Raw genomic sequence first — 26,710 nt, forward strand, 5'->3', positions numbered from 1 at the left:
TAGTCAGGCTTCAGGGATCCAGACTCCGTGTATCTTGTGGCTCTACCACCTTCAACTTGTGATTGTTAAGGTCACAATCCTCACTTGCATCAAGGTGGTGAATGTTGCAAGAACATGACGGACAGCTAGTGGGAGGTTTTGCAGATCAGGCTGGGAGCTGGCATGCATCACTTATCACATTTTGTCGGCTGGAAGTCAAGCACGTGGGCATGTGTAACTGCAAGGACGGATGGGAAATGTCTCCGAGCTTTGTGCCCTGAAGAACAAGGACAGCCTTTTTATTAAAGGTAACTGTGCTTATTTTTTGTTACATCAAAGTAAATAACAGGAACTCTTTAATGAAAAAACTTTAATAGAAGATCTGAGAGTGAACATTCCTGTATTCGTGGCACACCAGAATTTCAGAGCTAAGACTATGTAGTTATGTTTTCTGACTCTCTTAGAAGGAATGATCTTTAAAGGGGTGGTGTGGTATGGTGGGAAAAGCAATAGATCCAGATTCATAAAATCTGAATTGTTTTCTCCCATCTGCTACTAATTACTTGAGTGACCTTAGGCAAGTCACTTTCTGGGCTTTATTTTTTTCATTGGTAAAATTAGAGCATTAAATTAGATGATTGCTAGGGTTCCATCCAAAAGCTAACAGTTTGTGATTCACTGACTTTGTTTTGTTTTTCTACATTATGATATATTGACAATTAGGAGAATCCTAAATCAATATTTTGTACGTTACTTATGCTCTGTAGTAGAACTATTATTTTTTTCTTTCAACTTCTACGGCTTTAGTGAGTATTTCATAAACTTTTGCCTTTTTTCCCTCCATATACCAAGACTTTTAAAGATTTACCCTCTTTCCAAGTTTCTCACTGCCTATTTTTTGTGGAACAAAGGTTAACAAAAATAACACTTTTGCTGATATCTACTCATTAAATCATTACAATCTTAGGTTTGCAGGATAAACTGGGTCATGACGCTCGCTGACTGTCATCAGTAAGGACAGTGCATGAGGAATTGAACTTGGGCCTTTTCAATTCCCAGCTGTCAAATTGCCTCTAGACAATAGATAGGATATTGTTTAACATTAAAATGTTTCCTGAAGGTCTTTGCCTTCCCTATTTCCAAAAACATCATAGAAAACAGATTTTCACAGTAAGAGTGCTTCTCTTTTTCCTAATTCTTATTTCCTTTACTTCCATGAGTATAGATGTGCATGTGTGTGTATCTAGAATAAGCTACGTGCTCTCCAATCCCCTTCAGTCTTGAGCGTATTTCTGCAGCCCCAATATTCTCAATGGGGAAATGGAAAAGATTTTTTTCAACTTAATTCTTCCAGACCTTCCTTATGCTGCTCAATTCTTTATAAAAGACTATGTTCCCATGTTAACAAATTGACAAGATCTGGAAATTCTCCCACTGTGTGGCAGAGATGATATGCTAGTGTGCTTTACTTTCTTGACCAGAGAGTATATAATTGCAGCCCATAGATCTTCCAGAATTTTCCTTTTTGCTAGTGAGGTAAAAACAAACACAAAGAAAAACAACACAACACAAAGACTTAAGGATCTGTTTCCTTTTGCAGGAGAAATATCATAATAAGAGGCCAGGGTCTCGCCCTTCACAGTCCTCTGAAAGCAGATACTTCCTTAATCCCCAGTGGGCTCCAGGGAACAGGGATCTGGCCAAAGAGCTGGTTCCACATTATCTGTTTTCATCAGAGGACTTCAAAACACTTTACCAACACATATTCATTCCTGTCGCACTTTTAAGAAATAATATTGTCCTCATTTTGCTGATGGGAAAAGTGGGGCACAGGAAGTGTAGGTGACAAATTCAGAGCGTGTGGTGGAGCAAAACGTTGCACCCAGGGCTCTGGAGAGCCAGTCTCCTGCTCTAACAACCAGATAAGGCTTCCTCTGAGGCTGTGGACGTGGCTCACGGTTTTTAAAATGATGGTTTATTTTATTTTTATGGCACAGAGAGACTGCTGAAGAGACAGACGGATGAAAAAAATTTAATAAGTCTTCCTTAGAAGGTTGAATGCTGCATATTGTTAGAACTTGGAAAATATCTCCCACCTGGAACCATCCAAGACACTGAAAAGCTGTGAAACTATGAACAAACAGCAAAATAGGAAATGAAAAATATTCATAGGGATTTTTAAAAATAGAAATATCTTGGCTTAAACACTAAATTTGAAAATGAAACTATCCCAGCTTCTTTTAAATACACGTCTTCATTACTGATTCTCTCCGATGAAAACATATTTGGATGCTTTCAACCAGACGCGTTCTCTGTGCATCTATCTCTCCATCAGTATATTCCTGGCATGATCTTTGTCATTGATACTTTCATTTGGACAAGATAGCCTTGTGTATTAAGCAAAACCCAAAATATGCCAAATGTGATGAACTGTTTCAGCTTTGAAAACATCAGCTCAGGTAAGCTTTTCAACACTAAGACATTAATAATCTTCTGTGCATGATATGAAGCAACTTTTAATGATTGATTAATAGCTCTCTGATGCAAACAGTGATCACAATGAATGTACATGCTCGTTGTGTAGGCAGATAGATCGTGATTCAAATAAAAATTAACCTATAATTAATAAACAAGCACATGCAGAAGTCAAATATTTGTGCCTTCAGCCCTTAAAGCCAGTGAACATATAAAGCTTGTCAAGTGTTTTGAATTTCACTGAGAGAGCAAGCACTCGTAAGATGAGAGAAGGCGGACAAAGGGATGGCTTCGTCAGGAAAGGATGTGCTTTCAAAAGCTTGCCCAGTAAAATCATGCAAATAAGCAGATTTTCATAAGCCCCAGGCTGCAAAAAATTCTTCTGGGCTTAGAGGGAATCAGGCAATCCATCCAAAAGAGATGTTCTACTTTGCTTCTCTTAGTTTTCTTCTCCTTCAAAAGTCTGTGTTGACGGAGAAGTTCTGAGTTAGACTCCTGCGAGGCTGACATATGTACTCCTTTATTGTGAGAGCATTTACAGGAAGTGATGGTTTAGGCCGGGGTGACCACAATGAAACATGGGGTGGTGAGGCCCATGCAAACATCGAGGATCAGTAAGACTTTAAGGATGTTTATGGAATTTTTCAAATCCATCGGGAAGGAAGAGGATACAGAACACAGCTGTTGGAAGGATATATAGAATTGTAAACCTTTTAGTAATTGTGTCACTGCCAAATTATATTTTCTCTTTGATTTACTCGGTTAAGTTCTACACAGTCTAGAAAAACTCAATATATGACAATAAAAATGATGGGCATTGTAAACTGGCAATGAGTTGTACTGTGGCTTTTGTAAGGCAGTGGTCATCAAAGTGTGGTCCCTGGACCAACAGTATCTGCACCTGGGAACATATTCGAAATGAATTCCATGGGCTCCACCACAGACGTACTGAATCAGGAACTCTGAGTGTGGAGCCCAGCAAGCTATAACCTAACAAGGCTTCCAGATGATTCTGATTCACGCTGAAGTTTAAGAAGCACTATTATAAGAACCAAGCAGGACTCCTGGGGTAACCTGACCTGATGAGAGGGCCAAACCAAATAGGATCTTCTTCAGAAGGTTTAAGCCTTGGGGCCAAGGTACAAGTTCCATACCTTTGGTCTCAGGCACAGTCTTAGGATCAGATATCCTAATTTGAAAAGGTCTTTACATCAAATACAAATTTGTATTTTGAGGGCTTGATTTTTCACTTTAAAATTTTCCTCTGTGTACACTCTGGGTTTAAGTAGTGGTGGCCCAGGAACAGCCCTAGCCAACTTCCCAGAGTTTTTCTGCAGAAAAACAACAAACAGGGTCTCTTGCAACTTTTTTCTTGTTAAGGTATCAATGCAAACCCTTCAACCCCAATTCTGCTCAATTCCCTTTCTAACCGTACTGAAGCTAGCAGTACAAGCATGGAGTGGATCCCTTTTATACCACGGTAGGCTCGCTGGACGTGTTTGGGTGGACAAAGGGAGGTTTAGCAAATCAGATTTTATACACTAGTTGGAGATCACCAACCCCCCAAATATTAGAACATTGACTCCAATGTGAAATTTCTGTATTGTAAAAAGAGAATTTGTAATACAAATTTAAAATTACTCTTAAAGCAAATATTGCATGTATCTCTCCATCAATTTATTCTCAGTGTGATCTCTGTCACTTGTGTAGAAAGATTCAGAGAAGAGCGATAAACATGACAGCACAAAGGTGACACTGAGCATGTTGAACAACCAGTACAGAGCAGGATGTGGAGTCCCTGCCATGCCAGGCACCAGCTTAGGGAGCAAAGGATCGATGGTGCCTTGGGAAGGGTACAGTGTGGCAGAGCAGGAAAGGCATGGGGCAATCAGGGAAGTGGCGATTTACCAATAGGTATGATCATTTTGGTGCATTATGGCCCAAACTCAAGAGGAAGGAAATAAGGACGTTTTAAAAAAATACTGTGGGATAAAAAGATTCTGTTAATATTGACATTTCAACCCCATCGGCCTCTGTGTGTTATCTCTTGGGTGGGATCTGAGTGTGGGTTGGATGGTCTTCACGCTTGTTTGGCAAGCCGTGTTTTCTCTTATTATAGTACTAATCATGGTGTATTAGAAATACCTGTTCCTTTGTCTTCCACTGGACTGTAAACTCCTAGCGTACAAGGACTCAATATTTTCCTCCTCTTTCCCTCCCTTCCTTCTTTTATTGCCCTAGTATCTATAGTGTCTGATACAGAGGAGATAATCAACAAATTTATTTTTTTTTCTGAAGAAGATTCACCCTGACCTAACATCTGTGCCAGTCTTCCTTTATTTTGTATGGGGGTTGCTGCCATAGCATGGCTGCCACCAAGTGCTGTAGGTCCGTGCCCAGGAACCGAATCCTGCTGCTGAAGCAGAGCACACGGAACTTAACCACTAGGCCATGGGGCTGTCCCCAACAAATATTTTTGAAGGAATGAATGAACAATTATAAACTGACTAGGTCTTGCTGCTAAGAGCTCATTGGCAATGGACAGACAAGAGATGCCTTTGGTTCCATCAGGGGACAGGCTGGCTTCAGGGTCTGGAATGAAACCGTGAAGCACAGGAAACAGACACCTTGATGTCTCTGTGGGAGACGAAGGCCAGGTATAGAAACCAAGAAAAGAATTAGTTCTTGCAGGAGCTGGGCACCAGAAATGGCATCTTGTTTGGGATGTCAGAACACTTCAGAAAGGAATGGGGCTCAGCTCGGGCAGAACATGGGACCTGGTGGGAGAAGGCAAAGGATGGGCAGTGAAAACAAAAAAAAAACAAAACCCTCTTTTTTTCTTAGGTGCCTGGTAGAGTTTGTAGGAAAGCAAGCTTTGTTTGAATAAGGAATAATCTAGTGGAGTCACAGAGGAACTTGGGGAAAGACGTCCTCAGTCCAGGGATAGACTAGATCCAGAGGGACGGTCACAAGGAATCTGGAACACAGATTCTCTAAAAAGGGCATCTTACTTTTAGCAGGACAGAGTCCATGTGTGTGCTTTTCATGTTAGTTACTCACCTGTATAACATTGGTTCTGTAAGAAGCAGTTCTGTTTGTAACATACTTTGTTATATTACAAACAACTGGCCTAAGAGAGAAGTATTAACATTGACTTTGAGTAGGAGTGACTTAAATATCATAGGCAATTATTGAGTGCTTGTTGAAAGAATTAATGAACCACGGCAAATGCTGTGTGTCACAAATCACTAGGAAGAGCCCACTAATCTTAGGGTGGGAGCCTGCTTTATCACTCATCAGTGGCCCCATGTTCCCCAGATGACTAAGCTGGAGGAAACATTAAAACAAAGGGCTTTTGATTAGTACAAGGAAGCACTTCTTCAACCATTAGTTTGATAAGACATAGCAACTGGCTAAGGGAGATGGTACCCACCATCTACGAATATTTTAAAGAGGAGAAAAGGTCTCATCAATTCCGAAGCATTTTTTTTATCTTTGTAGCCTGGAGGCAGGACGTGGGTGTACTCTATCTAGAGTTTCTCAAGACCTCTTGGAGTGCTCTGTGAATCATCTATGGCTTCTTGTCGCTTGCTTCCTGCCCCACAGCCTCACCTTTATTTTTGTTCTTTCTCTTCCTTCTCACTCTTGGCATGTGTCTGACCTTCCCATTTCTTTCATATGTATCCCCAGACCCTTATTCTTTGGCAGCTGTTTGGGGGAATGCAGCAATTGGGCTCATTGTGCCTGGACACCAGCCCCAGCCTCAGCTCACCAATGGAGCTTGTGAAAAGTGTCTCAAGCAGTCTGCTCAGCCCAGGACTGGAGTACCACCCTGGGTTTGGCTTTGGCAGGTACAGCCCAGAAGGAGCTGGCAGCACAGGAGGAGCTAACCAGCTAGGGAGGGCCACACCCAACGTGGAAGCTTCCCTAGAGGGGGACATCTACCAACTCAGACAATGACTGGAGGCGAAATGGGCTGCTTCCATTGTTTGCACGCATAAGCATAGTTCCCACAGTTGAGCAATGGAAACCAAGGGAGTATCTGGGCAACAGGAGATGTTGACTTCAGTTTGCATTCTCCACTGGTGCCCCTAGGCCCCTTCTGCTGTCACTCCCCACTCTTAAGAATTCAATGCCAGGAATGTAAATTGGTGCAGCCAGTATGGAAGATGGTGGAGAAACCTGTGGAGGTTCCTCAAAAAATTAAAAATGAAACTACCATATGATTCAGCAATCTCAGTTTTGGGTATATATCTGAAAGAAATGAAATCACTATCTTGAAGAGATATCTGCACTCCTGTGTTCATTGCAGCATTATTTATAATAGCCAAGATGTGGAAATGACCTAAGTGTCCATCATGGATGAACGGATAAAGGAAATGTGGCATATATATACAATGGAATATTATTCAGTACGAGAAAGAAGGAGATCTTGCCATTTGTGATAAGATGGATGAAACTTGAGGGCATTATGCTAAGTGAAATAAGTCAGTCAGAGTAGGACTAATACTGTATAATCTCACTTATATGTAGAATCTAAAAAAACCTGAACTCATAGAAACAGAGAGTAGACTGGTGATTGTCAGGGGTGAAGGGGTGGAGGAAATGGGAAAATGTTGGTCAAAGGGTACAAACTTCCAGTTATAAGATAAATAAGTTCTGGGGATCTGATAGAGAACATGGTGACTATAGTCAAAAGTCCAGTATTATATACTTGCAAGTTGCTAAGAGAGTACATCTTAAAAGTTCTCACCAAAAAAAAGGCAAATATGTGAGGTGATGTGTTAACTGATCTTTTTGTGATAATCATTTTGTGATATATGTACAGTCATGCACTGCAAAACAATGTTTTGGTCAATGATGGACCACATATACGACAGTGGTCCCATCAAATTAGTACCGTATAGCCTAGGTGCGTAGTAGGCTATACCATCTAGGTTTGTGTAAATGCACTCTGATGTTCCCACAATGACGAAATCACCTAACAACACATTTCTCAGAACGTATCCCTGTGGTTAAGTGATGCATGACTGTATGTCAAATCGTCACACTGTACACCTTAAACTTACACGATGTTGTGTCAATTATATCTCAATATATCTGGAAAAAACAGAATTCAATGCCTTCCTGTTTCCTTGGGCACATCAGACCCGCTTTCCTCTCCATCATTGTGGCTTTTCCTCCCCATCATTGTGGCTTTTCCTCTTGGGACAGCCCCTCATGCCCTGAACGCCTCCACTCATTGCGCCTCTCCTTCCACCCCTGACCCAAATTTGCCAGTCCCAGTCCTCTCTCCTCAGTGCCTGCTTTTCAGGTGAATTTCTTTGACAGCTGCATTTCTGACTTTTTTATATTTGTGTTCTCTACACTATCTGGAACCTGGACACAGAAAGTACTCAATGAGTGTGCTTATTAAATTTGAGTTGATTGAAATTGCATTGCTGTCCTATCCCCAGCTTTCATCTCCTCACTCATTCTTTCTGAGATGCACTAGAAAGACAATGGCCACAGAGTGAGGACGCTGTGATAGCCCTGGACCCACACTTACTACCTGTGACCCCATGAGCAAGTCACTTCACCTTTCTGAATCTGGTTTCTGACTGCAACACAAGAACTGTAGCAATTTTTTATTCTATGTCTCATGATATTGTTACGATTAAATGAGAGAACGTGGGTCTGTGGGTTCATGAATTAGAAAATGCTATATACTTAGAGTACTTCTTGTAGTAAAATCTGTTTTGAGTTAATGGCTGATAATCACTTAAAATATTACTCTTCTCGGATAACTTGCACGCTTGCATTATGAGAGAAGACATCATTTTTTAAATTTAATTCTGTTCAGTGAAGAATTATTCAATGTCTATTATGTGTCTAGCAATTTTGTATACATTGTGGAGGTTTTGAAAGAGGTATAAGAAATGATTGCTTCCTGAGAAATTATGACATAATTAGAGGGTACACCTGTCAGCCGAGCTGCCTACTTGGAATTTAATACCTGGTTTTAAGACTTTGAAACTAGCTTCACAGACCAGTAAAATTAAAAAAAGAAAACAAATTGGGAGACCAACACAGAGTTGTCAATTTTTAACTTGTCTCATCTACTCAATAGTTTAAAAACTATATTTGGAAGTTGTGCAGAATAGCATGGAAAAGTACAACCTCAATAACAAAACTATGAAAAGTTAAAACTTGACTCATTTGAGCTTTATGGAAGACATGAGATGCTGCCCTGATCTTCCTCTCTTCACTTTGAGCTACTCTGCTTTGTCACAGACCAGGAACTGGGAGCCACTGTTGAGCAGACAGAGCAGCTGCCTGGGAGTCAGCCTTGCTCCGACACTAATTATTTTCCATTGCGTTGGTGTGAGACTTTGTACAAGGCCTGAAGCTCTCCAGGCTCCCTTCCTCTTTGCAAACTAGAGGGTTGGACTAGAATCCGTGCTGTGCTTGCGCCTATGGTAGCCACTAGCCACATGCGGCCATTTAAGTTTAAATTAATTTAAATTAAATGAAATTAAAAATTTAATTCCTTAGTTGCACTAGCCACATTTCAAATGCCTACTAGCCACATGAGGCTAATGGCAATCGTATTAGCGCAGATTTAGAGCATACCCAGCTTTGCAGAAAGCTCAATGGAATAGTGCTGGGCTAGAAGACCCCTAAGTTTCCTTAATTTTAAAATTCCAGGATTTTTGTGGTCACATGCAGGACCTGCTCAACTTCTGAAATACAGTGGGCCTGAACCATAGTGAATTTTTTCAATTGCCTTTTAAATTAGAATGGTGATATAGTTCTTATCTAATTCTTATGGATGGCAAGGATGTCAATTAGTGTCTAAGAAGCATTATGATTTTACTGTAAATCTGTGTAGTTTGGTTAAACCAACGTCTCATATTCAACCTTCTGTATCTATCTGAGAAGTTCTCCATTTGAATATCCACTTTTTCTAATCCATATCAGATATTTCTTTCCTTTTTTTTCTTTTTTGGTCTGAGATTAATCTCTCTTAACATTTTCACAATCTTATGGGGAAAACTAATCTAAATGATAAGTAGGTTCTTTTTTCTTCTTCAATCTACCATAAAATTGCCAATGTGTTGTTAAAACCACTATTTTTATAGAACTGGTGTAAACACTGTTTTGGACTCCATCTGTTGAATCAGTCCCAGGCGCTAACAAGTATTGTTGTGAGATGTGCCATCATTGGTGATGTGGATGGGGTACAAACTGAGATGGCTTGGCAACATGCAGTGCCACATAAATTAAGTCATTGTTGTTGCCATTAAAGGAAAGCACCAATGCCATTTCAACTCCATGCAAAGCTGGAAATGGGAGAAAAGCACTCAGCACTTGCTTTCCGAATCTGAAAGAACAAAATCATAAAAAATATTAAAGTCACATCCAAATTTGCAAGATATTAAATATTAAAAGGAACAATGAGAGAGGGAAAAGGAAAGAGAGAGAACTCAGTGGTCCCTAAAAATGACTGAACAAACTCTATTATGCAAACAAATGACGATTGCTGGACATCAGTGCCTATCCACTCAGTATTCTTTCTTAAGCTTTATCTTTCTCTGAGCAAACAGAAGTTAGAGCCAACAACACTCTTTTTCACACCTTGAAGTAAATATAATAAAATAAGTAAAATTTGCAGATACCTAGTTGTTATAAATATGTGGCAGTCCTGGCCAAGAGAATTGGCAAGAATTCTCAGCAAAGTCCAGTGACAAAATCCATCCCAGCTTCACAGACTCACCAACTCTGACCTCTGTGCCTCGCAGACTCTGCTTCTTGTCAGTTCTGTATTCTTGCTCATATTACCATATTGCCTACATGCTCTGCTTAGAGCAGAGCAACTCTGCCCCTGGAGTGGGCTTGTGTCAACATTTTTATTGCAAATTCCCATTTTCTGATCATTAAAAAGCTTTCGACACAGAAGTAACTTTGCGAGAGTTCAAACTTTGAAAGGATTCATTTAATGGCTTAAAAATAACACTTGGGCCACACCCATAATTTAAAATGTTCTAGCTGGCTTTGTGGCCTGGATTTTTTCAAATTGCATAAACTTAAAATATGAAGGGACTCAGGACTTGGAGCAGTTCCAAAGATTGGTTTTTAGTGTTTGGTGAACTGGAATGAGGTTCCTTAATGGTAAGCTTTACTTGCAGAAATGAAATTGCAGGATCAGTTTAGTTGGAATGTCATCTAGCTTCAGCTGGGAGGGTGTCTCTCTATAACTTTCTCACAGGGTTATGAGGGAAGAAGGGTTGGGCCTAGGACAGGCTACGTAATTTGAGGGGCCCAGTGCAAAGCAAAAATGCAGGGCCCCTTGTTCAAAAATTAAGAACTTCAAGATGGTTACAGCAGAGCATTAAGCAAAGGGCCCTGTGTCACTGCATAGGCTGCATGACCATGAAGCCAGGCCCAGAGAGCCTGTTCTTTCTTCCTTTCTTCCTTCCTTCCTTTCTTCTTCTTTTCTCTTCTCTTCTCTCTCTCTCCTCTTGCTCTCTCCCTCTCTCTTTCTCTATTTCTTTCTTTTTCTCTTTCTTTCTATGTATATCTCAAGGTATACTAAGAATTTTGCTGTTTCTAAAGCACTGTTCATGGGTATTACTGGCTGAAGTAAAATTTACCCATGAACACTGTTATTTTAAGAAGTTTTGTCTTAATTCATTCACAAAATATAGATATTCCCAATTTTCCTTCTAAAAGCTATTTGATAACACCAATTAAAACACTTAAGAGAAGATGGTTTGTTTTTCGCTTTTTTTAGCTGAGGAAGATTCACCCTGAGCTAACATCTGTTGTCGATCCTCCTCTTTATGTTTTTTGCTCGAGGAAGATATCCCTGAGCTAAGATCTGTGCCAGTCCTCCTCTATTTTGTGTGTGGGTTACCGCCACAGCATGGCTGACAAGTGGTGTATGTCCATGCCCAGGATCCGAACCCACGAACCTGAGTTGTCAAAGTGAAGCACACTGAACTCAAGCACCACACTGTAGGGCCAGCCCTGAGAAGATGGTTTTTTAAAGCTGGTAAAGTGTTTTCATATCTATTTTCAAATATGATCTTCAAAATAATCCTATGAGGTTGTTAGACTAAATGAAACCCATTTTTCAGATTGAGGACCTGAGGTCCCACTGTAAAATCAAGTGATTTGCATAAAGCTTTTCAAGTCTTTATTGGTAGAACCAAAATCAGAACTTCACTCCCTTGACACTTAATCCTATTTCAAGTGAAAGGGTGGCATGTATCACAAAGCTTAAACACCAAAAGAGAGAAAACCTTAAACCAAAAAATAATGGAAAAATTATTTTCTTTCATAAAACTCAGACTGGACCAAACCACTTGAAAAGACTTTAGAAGGTCATATTGTTGTGAAACTTGTTCAGCTTCAGGAGTCCTACAGTCTCCCTGAATCCATGTGATACAAGGTTGTGCTATAATTGGGCTTGTTTATAATTTGGTAAACAAAAGAGATGGAAGGTGCTAGCCATGGACTACGGTTGAATACTAAGAAAAACTCCAGGAAAGACTAGATAATAGAGATTCGAGGTCTGAGGCTCATGTTTGTTTACTGAAATATTGTTAGTCCTGCATTTCTCAGTGCATTCCATGGGCCATTAATAATGTGTTACTTAAAAAAAAAAGCCAAGAAGAAGCTCTTTTTGGTCAATTAAGTTTGGGGAAACAATGACTTTGACACAGTTAAACAGCTTCCTAACTGCAGGACATCTCAAACCTTTAATGAGCCACTGTGATATGTGACTCCCTCTAAGAGGGAATGCAGCTTTTTCAAACTTTCTTGATCACAGAACATCTTACCTCTTTTTTGTTGTTGTTGTCCAAAGAATCTCAAGGGGCTAATGCTTTCACAGAACACATTTGTGAAGTGAGACCTTGGATTAAAGAACCAACTTCATTGATGATAGTCCTGTAGTGGGTTGAACTGTGGTCCTCAAAAAATATGTCTACCCAGAACTTCAGAATGTGACCTTATCTGGAACCTACCCAAATGTAGATGTAATTAAGGTAAGGATCTTAAAATGAGATCATCCTGGACTTAGGGTGGGCCCTAAATCCAATGACTAGTGCCCTTGTAAGAGAAGGCAGAGGGAGATTTGAGACACTGAGACACACAGAAGAAGGCTCTGTGAAGGTGGAAGTAGAGGTTGGAGCCATGTTGCTAAGAGCCAAGGCAAGCGAGAGCCAACAGAAGCTGGAAGAGGCAAGGGAGGACTCTCCACCAGAGCCTCTGGACTTGTAGCCCCCAGAACTGGTTCCTGCTGCAGCCCTAGGAAACTACTATAAGTCCCGCCAGTAAACCAGAACTGAGAGTGCCCTCCATCTAGATATATGCAAATATGAGTGGCCTGATAGATCTGGAAATGGAAGCTTGCTGTCTGGTGAACAGTTGGTCGAGTGTTCAGCCATCCTTGCTGGGACTGCTGTGGAGGAATGGAAAGTTACTCACGAGAGGGTTAATTTAAGACCTAGATAAGTTGAAGAGAATGAACCACATAGAAAAGACCAAAGCTGTCAGAAGTCCAACTGCTGTAGAAAGGGGAATGACATAATGGGACAAAGAGTTGGTGGGGCATCCAACACTGTCACTCCTGTCCCAAGGGGATTCTCCCATGGGTCTCCAAGTTGCCTGTGGGTGAGAACCCTAAATGCTCTCAACTGTCTTGCCCCTGCTGCCTGGCTCTCACATAAGACTGGGAACGTTTCCAAGCTTGCTTTGTATTCTGACCCTCTAAGCATGTTCATGGTTTGTTCTCTTTGCTCTCAGTTGAAGAGGGCATTTCTTTTCTTTGTCTTTCTGTAGCCTTTCCCCCACATTGTTGCCTTAGTCATTTATTTCTGACCTATAATTGGGCAGCATCATAAGGGCTTTCTTTGGCCCAGAGCAAGGAGGAGTTGTGTTAAATAAACTCAACTAGTCTCTAATTACTTGCGTGCTTATTGTGTATGAGCAGAAGTGGCTACAATGTCAAAGAAGCTTTGGCTCAATGGCTTTCACTGTGGAGGGTTAAAGGTTAGGGTGGCTCGGGAGGGCACTTGAGTTACACTGGGTTTTGTGACTGCTATTAGCACAAAATAATGCAAGTGGAAGGCTGCAACTCATGCATTCATGACCCTCCCATTCTAGAAACTCAAAGTAGTGAATCTAAATGGACCCACCCTTCTCAGAAGGTAATTAGAAGCAACGGCCAAGACTTCAGAAACCCACTCACCTAATTGCTTTCAGCAGTTGCTTAACTCTTGCCTTCTAAGAGCCTGTCTGGAGTCCTCTTTCTTTGTCACACCAGTAGGGGGCATCCTAACAGGGACTAAAGTGGAGAGGGAAGAGGGGTTGAGGAGCAGTTCTGGACTCCTGCTTGCCTGATCTGTCCTCTGCCCCTACTGACAAGAAAGAAAATTGAAAAGGAGGCTGGTGCCAAAACAGCTTCCTGGTACCACTGCAAAGAGCAATCTGGCTGGTAGTGGGGAAGTGATTAAGAGGTGGTGAAAGGGGGACTAGTAGAAATTTTCCCCCTGTGACTGATCCATAAATTTTGGAAACCTTGGTGATCACCTCTATTAAAAAGGCAAAAATATGGGCCACAAAGAGGTTATTCCAAGTTCATCCTGAGACACCGGGGCAGTACTGGAAAATAAACTTGTGACTCCTGATTCCTGATCTACAACGCCATACTGGGATGAACCAAGTTACCCCTAGCCTGTCACCCCACACATAAATATAAGCAGATGACCCCACTTCCAGAATTCCTTTGCCTACTCCTCCTACTTTAACTGAATGTCCATCTCAAACTAGAGTGCAGGAGCAAATATGTCAGGCAGTGAAAGCTTTCAGGGACTTTGTGCAAGAAAGCAAGGAAGCCAAAACGCAATAGGTAGAAAAAAACCAGAGAAACATCTGGAAAAAATACCAGAGTGCATAATTATGATAACAACTCCCAGAAAGGTCTTGGCTTAAGATTTCTAGGGATTCTTTTCCCTTATCTGTGGTACACCCCCAAAAAGCAAAGCAGACCACTTTGCCCTGGCGTCTCCCCCCAATCATGACAACTCCCAACCCTGCGTGTCATTAAAAAAGACAACTGGGTTATAAATCTTTCTGGAGTGACTCTCCTATTTTTAATACTTATTTGCTTCTAACATGCAGAGACCATAGACTTTCTTCTAATGATTTAAGATGAAATAATTAGCTCACAGACCTATCTGAAAACAGATGCCCTTTAAGATGCAGTTCTTTTCTTTGATAAGTGGTCAGGAGAAGCCCCTGCTCTGAGCTGTTTTTAAGCAAGGCAACTCTGCTTTAGGAAGCTCAAAACACATCCTCTCCCCTCTTGAGTCAGCGCTTGTTAAATTCCTGCCACAGTGAACCTGCCCATATTTAGATCAAACATCCAAGTAAAAATCTGAAGGAATGGAGTCTAATTCGAGAATGTAAGATCCATTAAACTATGCAAGTATGCATGAACTGGAAAAAGTGGATCCCGTACATAGCGCCATAGCCCTTAGCTGTTAGCAGGTGTGAGTCAGTCAGTTGTACAATTCATTTGTCTACCTAATTGCACTGAAGATAGGCTTTTCCTTTGCCTATAACATCTCTAATGAGTAGGTTTTCAGTTCGATCTAACTAATTAATTCTTGTTAACTTCCTTTGCATTGCTGTTCTTTTAATTTAACCAGAGACAGCCCAGAGTTGCTACTAGTGTTTAGTCTCAACTAGATTACCCCTATTCATTAGGGGCTGTAATTGTTGGTCATACCCTTCCAAGCGGTCATTACAACCTCTGGCTTGCATATTGAATAACAGCAATTTCCTGACTCCAACCGCCTCTTGTGTGAGGGAGGGGAAAATGCTAATAAAGAAAGAATAAATGATTCCCGACTCCATTCAGGGCTGTGTAGATTTCTTTTACAGCAGAAATTGTACTGAGGTGGTAAAACGGGCTTCTTGCAGGCCCCCTACCTCCACCCTCAGTGAAAACAATAAGAACCAAGTGAAGCATTCCCTGCTACTGTGATTACAGCATCCGTAAAAGTGATTATATGGCTGCTGTAATCAACTTCAATGAAAGCTGCCTGTTAGAGCTTCAATAATTACTCATTTCTGTTAACAGCTTGCTTTCAGTTTAGCACTTTGAGGCCAAGGGGGGGGGGGGGAAACTAGGGAATTTTAATAAAGGATCCCACTCACGTGATATTTTTGGGGGGTAAGTGCTTGTGTGTGGGCAAAAAAAAAAAATGCACATGTAAGTTTTTTGTCCCTTTCTCAATAGCAGCCCCCTTTCATTTTAAGCTTAGATTCTATTTAACCAGCACAAGCACAAGTTCATACAGGGTTCAATCATGTACTGAATGTTTACTGAAGGAGGCACAATAGTTTAAATAAAGTGGTGGTTTTAAATATTTTACCCATTTCTTTAAACAAATTGCCAACCCTTAAAGTCTGTGCTAAACACATTTCAAAAGCAAAATACCGCAAGGATCTTTCAATAAAACTTCCACATTGAGTGTTTCATTTACTCTCCTTCACTGCCCCCTCCTGCTTTGGTCTGGATGCATTTTATTATTTATTTTCTAGGAGAGGGCAAGTTTGGGAGAATATAATTTGTTCTAAATGCCTTCAAATATTTCTTCTAAATGCCTTCATTGGAGGACATAAAGCCAAAGAAGAGATTATCCCAAGCCCAGTGACATCAGTCACCTGGGTGGTCGAGTTTCAGAGATCTGGGCAAAGTGTGATCAGGTGGACAGAGAAATAAATCAGGCCCACTGGAACCTGACTCAAACTCCTCGCAGGTCTCACTTGCAGCATTTCTGAAAAACAATGAAGTTGCATAAACATAATATTTTTAAAAACATAACAATAGAGACTTTGTTTTCATCAAAGACAGAAACAAGACTACTAAAGTACAAAGGTTCTTTGAGCTTAGTCAACATTCAATAAATAAATCTAGCCTCCCCCGCGACCCCCAAAGCCCAGCAGAAAATACTGAAAACCTTACAAGAAAGTTGGATCCTGTTACATTTCCATGCCTTCAAAGTTCAGATAATTTGGGAAATCTTCTAAGTTTGGATGCAGTTTCATACGAAATCTAAATTTTTTTTTGTTTCTCCACCACAAATAAAATCCCAAAGGTATCAAATTCAAATTCTGGTGCTTTCAAAAAATTGCCTTAGAAACAAACACATTGAACTTTGTTTTCTTAAATTTTTTCAAATGACTAAATGAGTTGTGAGGAAAGTCTACCAATCTTTTGAAAACTGTGGTATAAAGTATCATTAAAGTGCCTTAATGAAACAAAGTTGTGTTTTATCGAAAGTAATAATCATATTGACTTTGATTTTACTTATTTGCTTTGAAGGGCTCAAATTTCAAGTATTTCAAGATTTCATTGTGCTGTCATAAACAATACATAACAAGAGTATAGTTTGCCTAGGACGTAGACATTCTTTAGCAGTACACGTGACAATGTTTAGCACATCAACGGAGTCCATATTTCTGGGACTTACTGATTTAACAGAGTAAAGGGATATATTCTTGTTCATCTTTCATTGTAATTGTTCTATTGGTTCAAACGGGCTTACATCTAAACTATGTCTTTCTGAATGACACATCTCCCTCTCCTCCCTCACATCACCTTCAACTCTGGTTTTGTGTCAGAGTGAAACGTCCTCCATTGGACGGTGTATCAATGCTCATAATCCAGTGGCTCTCCCCATTGAAGTCTGGCTGTGCGCAGAGGATAAGGGTGGTGTTGGGTGGGAAGTGCGGGTGCACTGGGGGCTGGAGGCAGGGTCATGGGAGTGGAGTAGCCAGAGAGATTTTCTCCGTTACTAATTCAAGGCTTTTGCTTCAATAGTACTCCACTCCTCGCTTTCTGTCATCAGAAAGGATATGGGACTCCAAAACCGAATTTATCATGCTAATCCTTTCTTCTTTATTTTCTTTCATACTGCCAAGCCATGATTGCCTCATTCTAATTTGGATTGTTCTATCATATTCTCTGTTAGATTTTTTTGTACTTTTATAAAGAGGGAAAGATGAAGTTACATATTTGAGATTCAAATAAAAATGGGGCAGTTCCCTTTTAGATATTTAATTTTTTTGAGAAACAAGAATGTAACTAGTATTACTAGAGCTTTAAGACTGTTTTTATTTACACTTATCTATGTAAAGTTACAACTTAAACATGAAATAGAGAATTTAGATTTTTGATTAGCCCCTCTATAAAATGCACTATAGGTGAAATATAGGATAATCAGGGTCATTGAAAGGATTTGGGGGGTTTTATTTTTGCCTTCTATTTAAGACAGCCACATTCTACCAAAATCTCAAGCAGTCACCACCAGCATATACTAGTCAGGTTTATACCATACAGGCTAAGAACCTTAGTATGTTGTATTCTGCAGAATGTTGTATTCTCTGAGTGAGAAAAGAACTAAGATGAGCCTTTGAAGTCAAAAGCAAGCAGAGATTTCCCAGAGTGCTGCTTCCACTAAGATTTTTACACCATTTTTCCTGTAGTTTCTAGTTTAGTGTTTTGTCTGGCTTCTAAACTCTAGTGCTTCTGTCTTCCTTTGTTTATGTGAAATAATATCACCCAGGTGTCTCCAATAAACAGCCAATATTTGATGGGATTCAGGTCTTCCAAGCCAAGGCATCAAGGAAGACACGTAAATTGGTGATGTTCTGACATGTTACATTCATAAGACCTGAAGATTGGCTTTAAACCTTCTAGCAGGGGGAGATGATTAAGAAAGACAGACTCAGTAGGTACCAAGAGAAAGAAGTATGTTAGTGCTGTAGCTTCTGGCTACCTTATCAAGTTATGGCATTAGATAAGTTTCTGTGTCCCATTCGCCCACTCCACCAAATACCGGCATTCCCCAGCTGTTGGGGCCTTGGGGTGGGGAATAAACTCTATAAAGATTTCAAGAGTGAATCTACTCACAATTAGTTATTTCATTTTCAAACTGAAGGCACTGGAGTTAAACAGTCAGTACAGTATAATCCTTGCTTAGAGGCAAAATAATGTCTTTTTGATATCCTGTTGATCCTCATCGTTGCCTTGAGAATTCGTGAACTACAAGATGCTCCCAATTTGGAACAGCTATTACAGTGTTTTGTGCTCCTAAAATTCTTTCAATTAATATTTGCTTCATTTGGTGTTACTGATTTCATTTTACATTAATTAGAATATCCACCTTTGAAAGAACTACTTTACATGCAAAGTATTTTTTCTACTGGAACTCCCAAACTTTTCCAGAGAAGGAAGTAGAATTTAAAATAAATACCTTTTGGGTTTAGATTGGCAGCAGCGTCCAGGGCTTTGATAATTTATAGAAGGAACGACAAGTGTCTGTTATAAAGCTAGACCTTATTTTAGCATTATTTGTCTAATTTTTATTAGGGCATCTTTGAGTATCCATAACTGTCTTTTTATTATTGTTTCTGACATGTTGTCCAAAATCCCTAGAAAACCATTACATCTCTCTTACTTCATGAAAAAAATTATTTGGTTAATATTATCATATTCATTATGGGATTCTCCCTACAATTCAAGATGTTGCTCTTGTTATTGCACCTTAAGACTGAGATCTAATGATGAATCGATAATATTAATGTTAGTGAGAGTGTGGCAAAGAGGACATTCTCATATCCCATTGGTGAGAGTGTGAATTGCCATGACTTTTTTGGAAGGGCAATTAGGCAGAATCTATCAAGATGTAAAATATGAATATTTTTGAACCAACAATCCTCCCTTTTAAGAATTATTCTGCCAAAGATATTTGCACAAGTATATAAGAAAATGTGTGCCGAATGCTCACTGTACTATGATTTATATGACAAAAATATTGGAGACAACCCAAATGTTCATCAATAGGAGAAAAGTTAAATAAAGTATGGCACAGCCATGAAATACAAGGCAGCCATGGAAATGAATGAGAATGATGTGGAAAGATTCCCAAAATATACTGCTGAGTGAAAAAAAACAAATTGAAGAACAGCATGCACAGTCTCTTTTCACTTTAGTTTAAAATTTACATGTGTGCATTGACAAAAGGCATTGAAGAATACAAACTTACGTTACAATACCTGTGAAGTGGGTAGGGAGGGTCCGAGGAGTGAACTTCCTTTCCAACTTTATACCCTTTCGTATTGAGTGATTTTGTTTAATGAGTGCTGCTTACTATTAAAAATATTTATTTTTCAGGATTTACAGAATAAATTCAATGGGAACCTGTAGTTTTAAAGTCTCTGATATCATTAGCCGTAGGATATAAGATTTTAAATAATGAAAAAAGTGCCAATTACTAAAGTAAAGGACATTCAGATTATTAGATTCTGGATTAAAATGAGCAATCTAAGACATTTGAATATAAGAATAGAACCCACTTAGAAACCATATAGGTAATCCTTTTATAATGATTTATCAATCATATTATGCATCTAGATTTGCTCTTGGGGTTAAACAAGCAGAAATTCACTTAGGTCAGCTTTTAAAAGAGGGTTTATCTTGGAAGATAAACATAGACTAGAATTTAAACTGAAATTTTAGGAATTGAGGAGTTTCCTGAGACAGGTTTTTGTCTTCTCACTGTGTCAGCATGCTTTTGTTTGCAAGTAAGAAAAAGACAATCAAACTAGCTTAAACTAGGAAGAGGACTGAGTGGTTTAAGTTCAAAAAGAAAGAAGAGGCAGATCTATAGCTTCAGATGAGGCTTGATCCAGCAGAACCTAAATACCACCAAAGATCCAGTATCTTTTTATCTATGTCTCTGCTATTCTTTCTGTGGTATCAGATTTATTCTAAGGTTGGCCAACTTTGTGATTCCAAAATGGTCTCAGAAATACACCTTTCTTATTTCTAGCTGGGAAATATATCTTTTCTAGCATTCATAACAAACATCCTAATATGCATCATAATTGCTTGGACCATATTCCCAACCCTAAACCAATCACTGTGGTTGTTTGGTATACATGCTTCTTGGCTTGGCTTGGGTCACTATTTTACCATGTTAACATGCTCGAATCATGTAGTTGCCAAAACCAAAATCAGCATTGCCAAGGAGAGAATCAATGCTGGGAAGACAACTAGGAGTATTCACTGTGGTCTCCCAAAGCACATCTGCTTCTCCTTGGCCACCTGCTCTGTTCTCCTGTCTCCACTGGTCTGTTCTCTTGTTTACCACGTTTACTTTCCTTCATAACTTTTGTACTTGGCAGTCATGACCTCTATCTGCTTACTTCCCACTTCCACCTATCCATATTATGACTTTCCCCTTTCAGTTTCCATAGTGCTGGTAATTTAATTTCATCTTTCCTAATTCATATGTTAGCATTGAGATTCTGATTGGCCCAGCTCATCTTTTTGAACCAGGCCACATGTATTGGCCAGCTTGCAGATTGGTTGTCTTGAATCAGGCTTACACCGCTGGTCCAATGGTCTGTACATGAGGGGTGGGTGTGGGTAGTCCAGTCACATGGTCCAAAACGTGGTGGCCTAAGTAAGATGGGCTACGGACAGGCTTTCCTGTGGATGGGACTGTGAGGGAGACACATCAATTCAAAGGGTGAGCAATAAAAGACCACCATTTTTTATGGAACATTTGCTATATATATATACTTATGTATATGTATTTAAAGAGAAACCAAATTTTACACGAAAAAATATGATTTTACTCTCTTTTTTAGTTTCTTCCATAGCCTGTATCACATTTATTTGCATGTTGAGACATAATTGGGAAAAAATCTTGGTCTTTTGAAAGTTGCGTTGATTTTTGGAAACAGCCAGAAGTTATTTCGAGTCATTTCTGATTAAGGGTAATGAAGGTAGATATTATAAATTTGTCAAAAATGAGGTGTGACTATAAAAAAGAGAGAGAAATTATCTTTTGTGGTTCATAAACTGACCCTGAAGGCAATTCCAAGAGGAGTTTTAAAAGTGTTTCAAGCAATGACAGCACATTAAATAAATGTATTATCCTCCTGAGGTGATTGTTTCATTTGAAGGACAAAATTCAGGTATTTGTTCAGGCTGGTGAGTGTGTGTGTGTGCATGTGTGTGTGTGTCTTATTACATTGTGATTAATCTCCGTTCCACAGAAATGAGGGAACACTGATCTGCCTCTAAGTTCAGGAAGAGCTGGCATTCAGGAGGTAGGTCCTGGTACAGCGGTATTGGATGTCCATAGCTGTGAGCCATTCCAATTGGATCCAATGTGTATCAATAAATATTAAGAAATAATTGACAAATATTTTGAACATCACCCCTGACTGAGGCTTCCAACATCAACCACTAACTCCCATGCAATAAAGGGAAGAACTGATAGACTATTCTGTAGGATGCATAAATACCTCAGGAAAACTCAAAGACAAGGATAAGGTCATGACTAACCCAGAAAAGGTGAGTCTAGATCACAATTTTGTCCATTCCCAAATAGCCCCCAATAGCATTATATTCAATCTGCTTCCAGAAAATCTGGGATTTCTTAAGATTTCCATTAAGAATTAAAGATATCTGAGGACAACAACTTAAACAACACTGCTTTCACTAATGGGCAATCAGTGCTCACTCTCTGCTGAGGTGTTCCCACAGAGACCCAGGGGGATACGGAAAGTGCACTGTTACTCTCAAGGAGCATACCCTCAGGGATTGGGGGCATTTCACTTCTGGGGAGCTGTACAGGGGAGAAATGGCCATTTGCCACATTTAGCTAGAGTGACACCTTCTTTCTTGCTCACGCACTAATATCCATTCCCTTTCCTTATTCATGCATCAATATCAGGTGGAAAAGGGTGCTCAAACATAAAGTCATTTTATCTACACTGGGAAGAACAATACGATAAAGGGAAATCTTTTAATTGTATTTAAAATTTTTATTTGAAAAATTATTTTTGTTGAATAAGTCCTATAGCCACATTAGCATAAATTTGCAAAAAAGAGGGAAAAAAATCCCTAATATCTCATAGCCATAACACAATCACTGTAACTTTTGGGCAAATTATTTTCAGTTTTCTATGGATTAAAACAAATTTCTTTGAGATAAAATTCACACAACATAAAACTCACCATTTTAACCATTTTAAAGTACAACTCAGTGGTTTTCAGTATGTTCACGGAGTGATGCAACCATCACTACCATCTAAATCCAGATCATTTTCATCATCCCCAAAAGAAAGCCTGCACACATTGAGCAGGAACTGTAAGTGGTGAGGTCTTACCATGACATAATAAAAATATCAGAAAAAAAATCAGTTCAGACCTGAATTTGAAGTCTGGCCCCAGTAGCTACTAACAAGGTTGTCTTGAGGACAGCCTTTGGAAAGTTTTAAACTTCTTCAACTTGTTTCCACATCTGCGCAAAATAGGCAATATTATATAAGATAACATATGCAAAGCATTCTTATAGTTTGCCTTTTGTAGTTCCAGGTAAAACATAAGTAATCAAAAAGGACATCTCTTTCCCCAATCTAGCCCCTGCTATTATTTGTCTCTTTATTCATCTAATATTTGTATAGGTCCTTCCACGTGCCAGGAACTCTGTTATCTTTGTCAAGGTAATGGCGGGTGATGTGCTGCTAACAACCCACTCCAATTCCACCCACATCAATTTTTAACCTTCAACATTGCCCCTAAAGTGAAGTTTCACCTGCTTTTCTCTCTATGAAAATACTGTAGTGATTTTCCTCCAAAGACAAACATTCCTTACGGATGAGTCTGAGTATGGCAGGGACATAGTTGCCATCAGAGATCGTATATGTAGGTGGGGGATGAGGGAGTGGGCCAGCCGTGGTGCACACACCCAATGACCCAGCATCCCAAGTTGAGTATTTATAATTGATCCAAAAGTGTCATTCTCTGGTTATCCTGAAGTCCTCATCTATGATCTATTGCTTAATGAAAGAAGAAATTAATTAATTAACAATATGTTCAAGGAAGCCCCCAGGGGTTCAGTTTTCATGTGAAGTAAGTAGCTTACATCTAGACAAGTGCTTTTGTCAATGTAATTCAACCACAGGCAAGACGACCTTGAAAAGCAGGCCTAGGCCAGAGGGGCGTGGGTCTGAAGGGTTTTCTTTTACCACCTAAACTGTTTTCTCTGTGGTTAGTTGAGTTTTATAGACATGAGGTCATAGTCTTCAGTCTAATCACTTTTGGGGCCCTCAGCATCATTCTGCTTCATGGACACAGTTTAAGTTCTGAACTCCAATTAGCCATTTCGCAAACCCTGCCACCGGTCGTGAGGCCATCATTTCTCTCTTCTAGCTCTTGTCTCATTGCCTTGGTTTTATTTGTTTTTATAGCTCCTGTATTTACCAACCTATGGACTCCTTGGGATTGTGTATCACTTGTTTTTGTTTCCTTAGAGCCTGGTACAGTGTCTAGATGGTCAATAATTGTTTATCGAATAAATGAATCAGTGAAAGACAAAGAAAAAGAGACAAAAATCTGTTCCTGGCTCAAGCCAAATCTATTACAAAATAATTAGACAAACTAGTAGTGTGAAAATCCGTCAACTTTCCCTTTCCCAGTTGTGGTTTCAGGTATTACCTCCATTGATGAAGGATAACTCATTGACGTGGGGTTGGTTCTAGTTTTCTGGTTAGTTCTTCTGCTTCCAGGTGAGACTTTTGGAAGCCCCTTTTAATACTGCCTCCTGTTAATAGGGCCCCCAGGTCATTGCCCCCACATAGTGACACCATCTCATTAGTTTTGCAGAAAGGTGAGATTTACAACTTCTGTAGGAGTTTTCCTGTACAGGGTAACAGGGAAGGAAGCTGTAACTGCTTGAATTAGCACAACATATTTGCTTTCCTTCCGGCTGCCGTAAATTCTTAGGATGACACAGAATCAACACTTCAGATGATTATATCTGGCTTGTAAATTGTCCTCCAAATTGTCACCTTTTTCCTCCTAGCCCCACACCTGGAGGACTTAGCCCTGACCTCTGGCCTTAGAGTCAAGGTTAATTGCAGCAAGGTCACATGACTTACCACTCCTTTCAAGTTACCCTGAGGAATTCTACAAGATTCTTTTTACAGAGGTTTTTTTTTTTTTTTTTTACTAGAAAACTTTGTGTTGTCAAGACCTCTGTTACAAGACTCTGCCCCAAGATTCTTCAAAAAATGTCAAAGCCACACTTAGCTCCTTGGAAACGAGAGTCCCTAACAAAGGATTTGCTAGTGATTGCTGGCAGAAGGTAGGTCACAACTGGTCTTGCAACTCATAAAAATCCCAAGCACTGCACTCTGAATAAGAAATTACAGTATATTCAGAACAAATATTTCTTTATTATTAGTTAATCTCTTTGTGGTAAAGAACCAAGAAGGACATAGATTTTATTTTCAATTTCAAGATAGAAAAGTAAACAGTTTCCTGTGGACATTCAGAACTGGAGAGTGCCAGACTTTTGGCTGAATGTCTATATCTTCTTTAGAGATTACCAAGGAAAATCCTTCTGTATTAGGATACATTTGAAGGAACTAGAAGAATGTAAACTGTTCATTCAGATTGACATCTGTAAGCGATCTTGAATGATTTATAATGTACGTAGGAAAATGCAGGTAACTTCTCAAAAATTGCTAGTTAATTCTTTTTGTCCTAGCTCAAAATCTAATAGATAGGAAAATCTCATAATAAGCTTTTGGGGAAGGGTAAAAATTTGACATTAATGCTATCCAGTGAGAGACTTTGGAGGAGTCACAAAACCAAAGAACATTTCTGCAGTTCCTCCCTGGAGGTCGGGCAAATATGCACAGCTCCTTGTCAATGTTCTAGTCAATCTCGGACACCGAACTGGAAAAAAAGAGCAGCGAGGTATAGCTGACATTCTGAAGAATTCTGAAAAGCGCTCAGGAAAATTCATGTCCTTCTTAGAGAAACCACTTGTTAAGCTCTGGGAAGTTTTTGTTTCACTTCATCTGCCTCTTCACTTTCAGCAAGCTTTGTGACGTCAGTGAGAACTCACAGGTGCTGCTCCTCCAGCTGGGGCCTGACGGCAGAGTTCATCGAGCTAGCGTCTTACTGTCTTACTCGAGTGACCCAGGCAAGGCACTCCACTTCTTTGAGCCTCAGTTGACTCTAGAAAGTGTCTCCAAGGCCCCTGTGTGGCTTAGTGTGGGCCTTAGATAGTCATATCCTCTGGCTGGACTCAAAATGTCTAAGGTAAGATAGAGAGATTTAGAAAGGAAAGAAAAAGCAACTCTTTTCCAGATAAAGGAATAAAAGAAGAAGGAAGGCGGGAAGGCAGGCAGGCGGGCAGGCGGGCAGAGAGAAAGAGAGAAAGAGAGACGAAAGAAAGAAAGAAGGAAAGGAAGGAAGGAAGAAAGGAAGGAAGAAAGAAAGAAGAGGAAAGAAAGAAAGAAAGGAAGGAAGGAAGGAAGAAAAAAAGAAAGAAAGAGAAAGAGAAAATTGTTTATTTACAGACTCCCTAGGGCTCCACGTGGTATCCATTTCCCCAGCACTCATCTTCCTGGGGAGGGAAGCGCGCCCCATGGAACAGCTCACCTCTCCCACCCTTGTTCTCACCTGAGCTTTCTCATTCTTGTTTGGCAGGGGCTCCTAAGGTTGCATCTCCTGTAACTGGACTTCAAAGAACTAATAATCCAAGGCAAGACAAACAGGTTGCATCCTGCTTCTTAACCCCTTGAAGGCTATGCATTTATATAAATTTATTATCCCAAAGAAGAAAGTTTCCTCATCGTAGCAGGAAAGCATTTGCCTCCACGGTCATGTGCAGACATTGTCTTAATCTGACCAAAATATTTGGAACTCTTTTCTTTGTGATGTAGAAGTTAAAAAAACAAAACAAAACAAACCCTGCCTAAATATGGCCACAATTGGACAACTTTTTGTATCACCTGGATTTGTCTCTGAAACAATCTTCTTTTCAATCTTTGAGAAATAAAAGCAGAAAAACTTTAAGCCACTTGCCCAAGTATTAGAAGCCAGGAGGTATCTTTTGCCCTGTTTGGGTGCTGACTCTTTTTAAGGTGAGAGCAGACATTAGGAAGGGCTTTTCTGTTGTCATTATTATAACAGGGCTGCAGTGTAGATCTGGTAAACTCAACACGTTTTGGGGTAGGATGTTTTTAGAATTCAAGTATCTGCATTGACTCCAGAATGCATCCTCCTCTTCTCCCTCCTGAGTAGCTATAATTTCAATTCGGTGAAACGTGTTTCTTAGGAAACACACTCCTTTGCTGACTGTAGGGTTAGAGGATGTGATCCAGG

At 39.8% G+C, this 26,710-nt stretch overlaps 1 long non-coding RNA gene across 1 annotated transcript; it reads left to right on the plus strand.

Moving 5' to 3' along the window:
* The first annotated feature begins 231 nt into the window (after nucleotides 1–231).
* LOC124230129 (uncharacterized) lies at nucleotides 232–25,524 on the plus strand. Its single transcript, XR_006886073.1, has 4 exons — nucleotides 232–287; nucleotides 1,977–2,438; nucleotides 24,546–24,677; nucleotides 25,417–25,524. It is a non-coding gene; the product is annotated as an uncharacterized LOC124230129 (long non-coding RNA).
* Nucleotides 25,525–26,710: the final 1,186 nt, after the last annotated feature.

Source organism: Equus quagga, chromosome 18, assembly GCF_021613505.1.
Source record: "Equus quagga isolate Etosha38 chromosome 18, UCLA_HA_Equagga_1.0, whole genome shotgun sequence".
Classification (NCBI taxonomy): domain Eukaryota; kingdom Metazoa; phylum Chordata; class Mammalia; order Perissodactyla; family Equidae; genus Equus; species Equus quagga.